Source organism: Gadus chalcogrammus, chromosome 5 (assembly GCF_026213295.1).
Source record: "Gadus chalcogrammus isolate NIFS_2021 chromosome 5, NIFS_Gcha_1.0, whole genome shotgun sequence".
NCBI lineage: Eukaryota > Metazoa > Chordata > Actinopteri > Gadiformes > Gadidae > Gadus > Gadus chalcogrammus.
The window spans coordinates 12,393,046-12,400,545 of NC_079416.1; the positions used below are offsets into that span (position 1 = coordinate 12,393,046).

The 7,500-nt window shown below is 49.6% G+C and overlaps 1 protein-coding gene across 2 annotated transcripts in view; it reads right to left on the bottom strand.

Annotated features, from left to right (window-relative positions):
• The window catches only part of esrrb (estrogen-related receptor beta), a 65,731-nt gene that overhangs the window by 12,038 nt on the left and 46,193 nt on the right, over nucleotides 1-7,500 (bottom strand). The gene's annotated exons all lie outside the window — the stretch shown is intronic.

Consider the following 7,500-nt stretch of genomic DNA (forward strand, 5'->3'; position numbering starts at 1 on the left):
AGAGAGGAGGAGAGTAGAGAGTAGAGAGCGAGAGAGAGACGTAGAGAGGAGAGAGGCGAGGAAAAGAGAGAGAGAGAGAGAGGAGAGAGAGTGAGAGAGACGATTGAGGAGAGAGAGATTGAGAGTGAGAGAGAGAGGAGAGAGAGAGGAGGAGGAAGGGGGAGTCATTTTGGCTGGCAGGAGCAGACTATCACAGCCCAGCTATCAGAAGGACAAGCTGGCCCTGAAGTATTTCAGCGCTGGCATCTAACCCGAGCCAAGTCAAGTTGCTTACGGCTCTCTTGGAGAGAAACGGCCCTACCAGGGGAACCACGTGGGTTTAGTCATCATTTTTTATTCCTCTTTTACTTCCCAGCTGGGCTGACATGATCGCGTTGCCATGAGCTTATTTTTATATCAAGGGATCTCCTTTAGAGGCTAACCCTCTGAAGGAGGACGAGAATAAAAAGAGGCGTGCGTCTCTGATGTGTTTGGGCTGCCTCAGATCACACAGGGATTCTAGCAGGAATAAAACGTGTAGCTGATTCAGGAATGGGGCAAAAATACAGAGCAGATTGATAACTGTGTGGGTGTGCTTGTGTGTAATTATTGCTTCTGTGGACATGATCATGCATACACATTTGTCAGCGTGTGTGCGTGTATATGATCACGTGTGTGTGTGTGTGTGTGTGTGTGTGTGTGTGTGTGTGTGTGTGTGTGTGTGTGTGTGTGTGTGTGTGTGTGTGTGTGTGTGTGTGTGTGTGTGTGTGTGTGTGTGTGTGTGTGTCTGTGTGTGTGTCTGTGTGTGTGTGTCTGTGTGTGAGTGTCTTGCCGCTGCCCACTAGGATTCTTCCTGGATCTACATGGCACTATTGGGATGATCCAATCAATAGCAGCCTGGTTATAAATTGCTTGGCTTGACATCAATTATTTGACCCTAACCCCGGGCCCACATACAAAGAGCGGCCGCTCACTTTGCTGTGAATACTGACTAGATGAAGAGGCTTGTTTGGTCAATACAAACTAGCTTCAGTGGATGTAAAACAGCCCCATGATTGACAATTAATCTTGTGTTTCTTTTCTTTTTTTCAGCAGCGCTTCTCACTTTCAGAGGGCTCCGGTTATCGGCCGTCTCTCAACACGATAACGCCCGCTAGCTTAGCACGCGGCTGCAGCGTTATGAGGCTGAATGGCGATAAATACAGTAATCCCCTTGTCTTAATCTGCACCCTCTGACCCCCTGACCCCCGGCGGCGGGGCGCGGGGCCCCTCCTGCCCTCCCCCCTGGGTCCCGCCGCCCCCTGCTCTCAGGCCGTATATCTCCGCTCAGCCCCCGAGAGCAGGGCGAATCAGCCTTTAATCACGGCCATAATTACACATAATTTATCTTCTCCGCCACGCGGCTGCCGCAGCCTAATGAGGGCCAGAGCGCCGCTGATGATGTCTTAAAGGCACATTATCACCCTACTGACGACGGCCGCTGAAGAACAGCGCGCACTAATAACCATGCACATACCGGAGGACTCCAGGAGCACCAAATCAATGCAGATTGGAGGCTCTCACGACGCCAGGCTACATCACCACAACCCCATCGTTATGGTTCCCGGACACGTCAGGAAGAACCAGCCTCCCCCCTCGACCCCCTCCTCCCCCCCCCCCCCCCATCCACCCACCCAGCTCGCATCTGCAGACGTCCCCTGTGTGCTCGTCCCCGACACCCTAACCTCCACCTCCGCCCCCACCACCCGCCAACCGCCAACCGTCTCGATCTCCCGACCGCTTCCCCAACTTCCTCCTCCACCCCTAAGACCCCCCCTAACCCCCACCTGGTTGGGCGCATGCAGGGGTGGGGGGGGGGGGTGAGAGCCTCCACCTGATTGCTCAATCTATCTCTATCTGCCACCCTGGCTGGGCATACGTCAGAGGGTAAATTGAATGTACTAAGGGCTGTCTGTTGGTGTCTATATTTAATAAAGTGCACTGATGAGCTGCTGATTTATCGCCCGGCAGTATTCACACTCTATTACAGGGAGATTACGCAGCTTGAGTGGGATCAGGCCCGGCAACACACTAAGTAGATTTCACAATTTAATGGCAAAGAGAAAACAAGGGGAGCGAGGACCAGAGGGAGGGAGGGTGGTGGAGGTGGTGGTGGTGGTGGTGGTAGGGTGGGAGATGGAGGAGGGTGGGACGACAGGCGGGCTGGTGGTGGTGGTTACGGCGGTGGGGGGTTTGAGCTGACACAAACACGACAACATACAAGAGGCGAGATCTCTCGCTCTCTCTTTAGCATCGACGGCGGCGCACTAGCGGCTAACACGCTAGGGCGCAGGGCTGTCTGTCACACGTTGCGCAGATGAATAGAAATCCAATAAAGCGGGAGATGATGAATTTTCCCCATAGGCCAGTAATGAACAGAACAATGCAAACAAGGCCAGCTCATTATACTGTATTCATCTGGTCTAAATCCAATGGAGGAGGAAGAGAAACAAATGCATAAACAACACGACACGTCGGTTATGACAAGGAAACGCTGTGTCTCTTCAGAGGTTTGTTAAAGTGAAAGTAATTGAATTGGAATTGAATGAAAACATCTGAATATATCAACGTATTATTTGTCAACAGTAGACCAGTTCTACGATTAGATTCCCTGCCAGTACAGTCATCTTTACGACGGCTCAGCAACTGGCGGCAATTTATACTCATTCTCTCAGAACGATATGACAGTTCCCAGCAGAGAATCCCGTCCCGTTTAGGTGGTTGAAAACAAACGAGAGGAACAGAGAGAGAGAGAGAGAGAGAGAGAGAGAGAATGAGAGAGAGAGAACGAGAGAACGAAAGAACGAGAGAGAGAACGAGAGAAAGAGAGATATGCAGTAGCAGGTGACAAACACTGGACAAACACGCATGGTCATAGGACAAGTGGCATGCCCTGCCGAATTCACAAACATGCCATTCCCACACTCACACTTGAAAGGGTGGTGGTGGTGTGTGTGTGTGTGGGGCGGGAGGGGGTCACATGGGTTAAAGACCCTTACCATGTTACCCCCCTCCCCCTCCAACCCATAACAGTGCTGGACATTCAGAGGGATGACAGCAATGTGTGTATGTGTTTGTGTGTGTGTCGGTGTGTGTCTTTAGTATGTGTATGTGTTTGTGTGAGTATTTGTATGTGTGTGTATGTGTGTATATGTATGTGTTTGTGTGAATATGTGTATGTGTGTGTATACGTATATATATATGTGTATATGTATATACATTCATGTATGTGAGTATGTGTATGTGTGTATGTATATTTGTGTATGTGTGTGTGTGTGTGTGTGTGTATATGTATATATGTGTGTGTGTGTGTATATATGGAGAGGGTCCTGCATACTTGGTCCCCTGCTCTCTGAACCCCTCCCAGGACCCGGCGGGCCGGACGCCGGCACCGCTATGTGTGTCAAAGGTTGTTAGCACCTCAGGAACAACAAGCCATCTGTCAGCTAACATGTAGCACTGCCTTTAATGACACCACCCCCCTCCACCCTCCACCCTCCACCCTCCACCCCGCCGCCCCTGCCCATCCCCGGGCCTGGAGTCACCGCGTTAGCCCCAGGTTCATGGAGCTATATGGAGAGACACAGCCAGAGCCTCGCAGGGTACCGAAATATCCTCCCCAGTAAACGATCAATTAATTTAGGATGGAATTAGAATGAGGGTGAGGGGGGGTGGGAACACGAAGGGGGGGGGGGGGGGGACACGAAGGGGGGGAACCCGGGACTCGACTGGTTCACACCAGACAGCCACTTTATTAGGTCGCGGGGGGACGGAACTGGTGCAACGGCCTAATGGGTACTATTGAATTGGATTGAATTTAAATTAATTTATTCTAATATAATATTATTGATATTAATTGTTTCTTCTATATCTGATCGTTTTTGCAAATGTAGTTTAAACAGAATAACACAAGGGAAGGAATAACTGTTGAAATATACAGAGTTATTGATTATAAATTGAGTGGGTGACTCAATTAAACAGAGACCAAACGGCTGGTTTAGGAAAGCATAGGATAAAGACTTTGCAAAATGGTTCAGTTTACTTCCAAATGAACGGTTAGTCTTCAGAATAATTCTGCTGAAGGCTGTGCATAAAAAAGAAATGTTTAATCGAAATGCAAACTGGGATTCTTTCTGCCCACTGCTTTTAGTCTCCCTTCTCCCAGTGGTGGTGGTGGTGGAGGTGGTGGTGTAGTAGTAGTGGTGGAGCAGGAAGCCGAGCCCCGGTATGAGGCCAGTGTGGTGGACTGCCCAGTGTGGTGCACTGCCCTGGGGTTCTGTGGGTGCGTGGAGGGCAGCGTGTGGAGCCCTGCTGAGCCACTGAAGCGTCTCTGATCAGGTTCAGCCATGTACGACTCAATTATGCAGCCCGCCCATAGCCAGGGGACAGCCACCGTCCTCATACCAGTGTCACCACAGGGACAGAGAGACAGAGGGAGATACAGGGAGAGATGGAGAGATGGAGAGATGGAGGGAGAGGGAGAGGGGGAGAGAGAGAGAGAGAGAGAGAGAGAGAGAGAGAGAGAGAGAGAGAGAGAGAGAGAGAGAGAGAGAGAGAGAGAGAGAGAGAGAGAGAGAGAGAGAGAGAGAGAGAGAGAGAGAGAGAGAGAGAGAGAGAGAGAGAGAGAGAGAGAGAGACCAACCATAGCTAGGGGACAGCCAACATCCTAATATCAGCTCCACCACAGAGACAGCGAGATAGAGACAGAGACAGATAGTGGGAGAGAGAGAAAGAGAGAGAGAGGGACAAAGAGAAAGAGAGATAGGGAAAAAGACAGAGACACAGACAGAGACAGAGAGAGAGAGACAGTGAGAGACAGAGAGAGAGAGAAGAGAGAGACATAGAGAGAGAAAGAGGGAGCGAGAACATCCTGACTGACTACCTCTACATGACGTTCCAGTCCTTTGTTTTTTGTGTGTGTCGTTGTGTCCCTCGGATGACGCAGATTGATGGTGATTAATCTACTTACAGCCCATCATCTCCAAGGTAGCTTGCCTGGCAGAACTGTCGATTGACCACGTAACATATTCCCTTTCAGTCGGATGCCTCCCATACTTAGGCACACTGCCATAGGCTTTCTCTTTTGGGTTAAATGATAATTATGAATGCCGTCTGGGTATAGCATGCCAGCTCCCACAATGCAAAGTACAAATCCCCATTAAGATTATGAATGTGCTTCACAATCAGTCTTATAACATTAATCTGATTACCGGTGTACTTAGAGCCGACACACACAAAACAAACAGTGCGATAGACAACAGAGATCTTAAGATCTCAGTTCTGGACTAGATCTTTATTTAAAAAGCAGCTCACAGTGATTGTTTGGTCTTCACTCACTTCTAACTTAATTAGGTGTTTGTAATGAAACTTAAATAGCACAACAATTCCATTACGCATACTGTAAACATCAACTCTTAAAATAAACCCCTTATCCTGTGTGATGTCTACACGGCTTAGAATGTATCCGAGGGCTGCACTCAATGAAATATATATGGATAATGGCTCTTGGCTGCCTGTTTAGAATGAAAGAATGAAGGCTGTCTACATTTAGACGTCTGTCTGCCTGCAAGGGAATATATCATAGTCCATGCTTGCTTGTGTGTGTGTGCGTGTATGTTTTGTGTGTTTTGTTTGTGTGTGTTTTGTGTGTGTGCGTTTTGTGTGGTTTGTCTGTGTGTTTTGTGCGTGTGTGTGTATGTGTGTGCGTGCATGTCCAGGTTGTGCGTCTCGCTGGGTTTTGTTTTAGTAGGCGTTGATGACCCCCGATTATGGGGTCAATCGCAGACCAGGCCAGAGTAAGCTCCTTGGTGAAACTCTCTGAGTGCTGACGGAGCTCTAGCATGGGGGGGGGGGGGGGGGGGGGGGGGGTGGTGGTGGTGGTGGTGGCGGTGGTGGTTTGGGTGGAGGAGGGGGGGGGGGGGTTGGGATAGAAAGGGACAGTGGAACAGGATGGGACGGAAGAGTCCCAGTAATCTCCTTACCAGTACAGATCTGGGGCAGATTATTAAGACCTCCTTCTGAGTAACATTCGGCTGTAATACCCCCTGCAGGTACACCCTGCACCAGGTCAGCTTCCGGCCCCAAGCCGGGGTTTAGGAAAAATGGATTTGGATTTGGAGTCATTATCTGAATAAACAAATGTGGTGCCACATTCAGGTGGCCCCCTTGCGTCTGTACGACTGTGTATGGCAGTACTTGCAAAACAGAGTGCATATACGCGTGTGTAGGTGTGTGTACATGTGCATGTATGCGTTTGTTCGGGTCAGTGAATGTTGATTTAATTGGATGTATTTCCGTCCATTGTGCAGATATGTGACAATGCATATGCATAAGCGTCTTTGAATGGTGTGGTTATGTGGTTATTTGTACATGCAGGCATTTATGTGTGTGTGTGTGTGTGTGTGTGTGTGTCAGAATGTGTATGTGTGTTTGTGTTGATATATATGTACATGGAAGCGTGTATTTGTGTGTGTGTGTGTGTGTGTGTGTGTGTGTGTGTGTGTGTGTGTGTGTGTGTGTGTGTGTGTGTGTGTGTGTGTGTGTGTGTGTGTGTACACATGCATGTACGCGCGTGTGTAGGTGTGTCTGCGTGTGTGTGTGTGTGTGTGCATGTACGTGTGTGTGTGTGTGTGTGTGTGTGTGTGTGTGTGTGTGTGTGTGTGTGTGTGTGTGTGTGTGTGTGTGTGTGTGTGTGTGTGTGTGTGTGTGTGTGCGCGTGCATGTGCGTGTGCGTGTGCGTGTGCGTGTGTGCGTGTGTGTAGGTGCGTGTGCAGCACCGTGACAGGCCGGGCCCGGGACAGCTGGGTCCCTGTCCGGGTTATGCTGATGAGTAGCCAGGGAGGATGAGGAGCGGGCCGAGGGACACATTCATTTAGTGTGATGCCTCCCCGCTGCCACGGCAACGTGATGGAGTTATGGGTGGGGGTGGGTGGGGGTCAGTCCGACGCTCAGCCAGAATCTGCTTTGGTTGCAGAAACGGGACGTCTAAACAACGTGTTCTCTGTCAAAATCAGAGAGGGGACGGGACTCTGGAAGGAAGCAAAATCTGTGCTGACGCGGGCTCTTGTATCCTTAATTCAACAGCCTCTTAGAACCCAACACCTCGTCTATCAGAGGACTATGGGGCAGGGAAGAAACATGATTATGCCCATCAATAATTCAATGGGAGTGTGTGTCCGTGTGTGTGTGTAGATGGGTGGGGTAGGGGAGCGCCGGCACTGTGACAGTGGGTGTGTGTGTGTGTGTGTGTGTGTGTGTGTGTGTGTGTGTGTGTGTGTGTGTGTGTGTGTGTGTGTGTGTGTGTGTGTGTGTGTGTGTGTGTGTGTGTGTGTCAGAATGTGTATGTGTGTTTGTGTTGATATATATGTATATGTGTGCATGGGTATATAAATGTGTGTGTATGGGTATATATATATATATATATGTGTGTGTGTGGGGGGTATGTGTATGTATGTGTGCGTGTGAGATGTGATGTGTGTGACA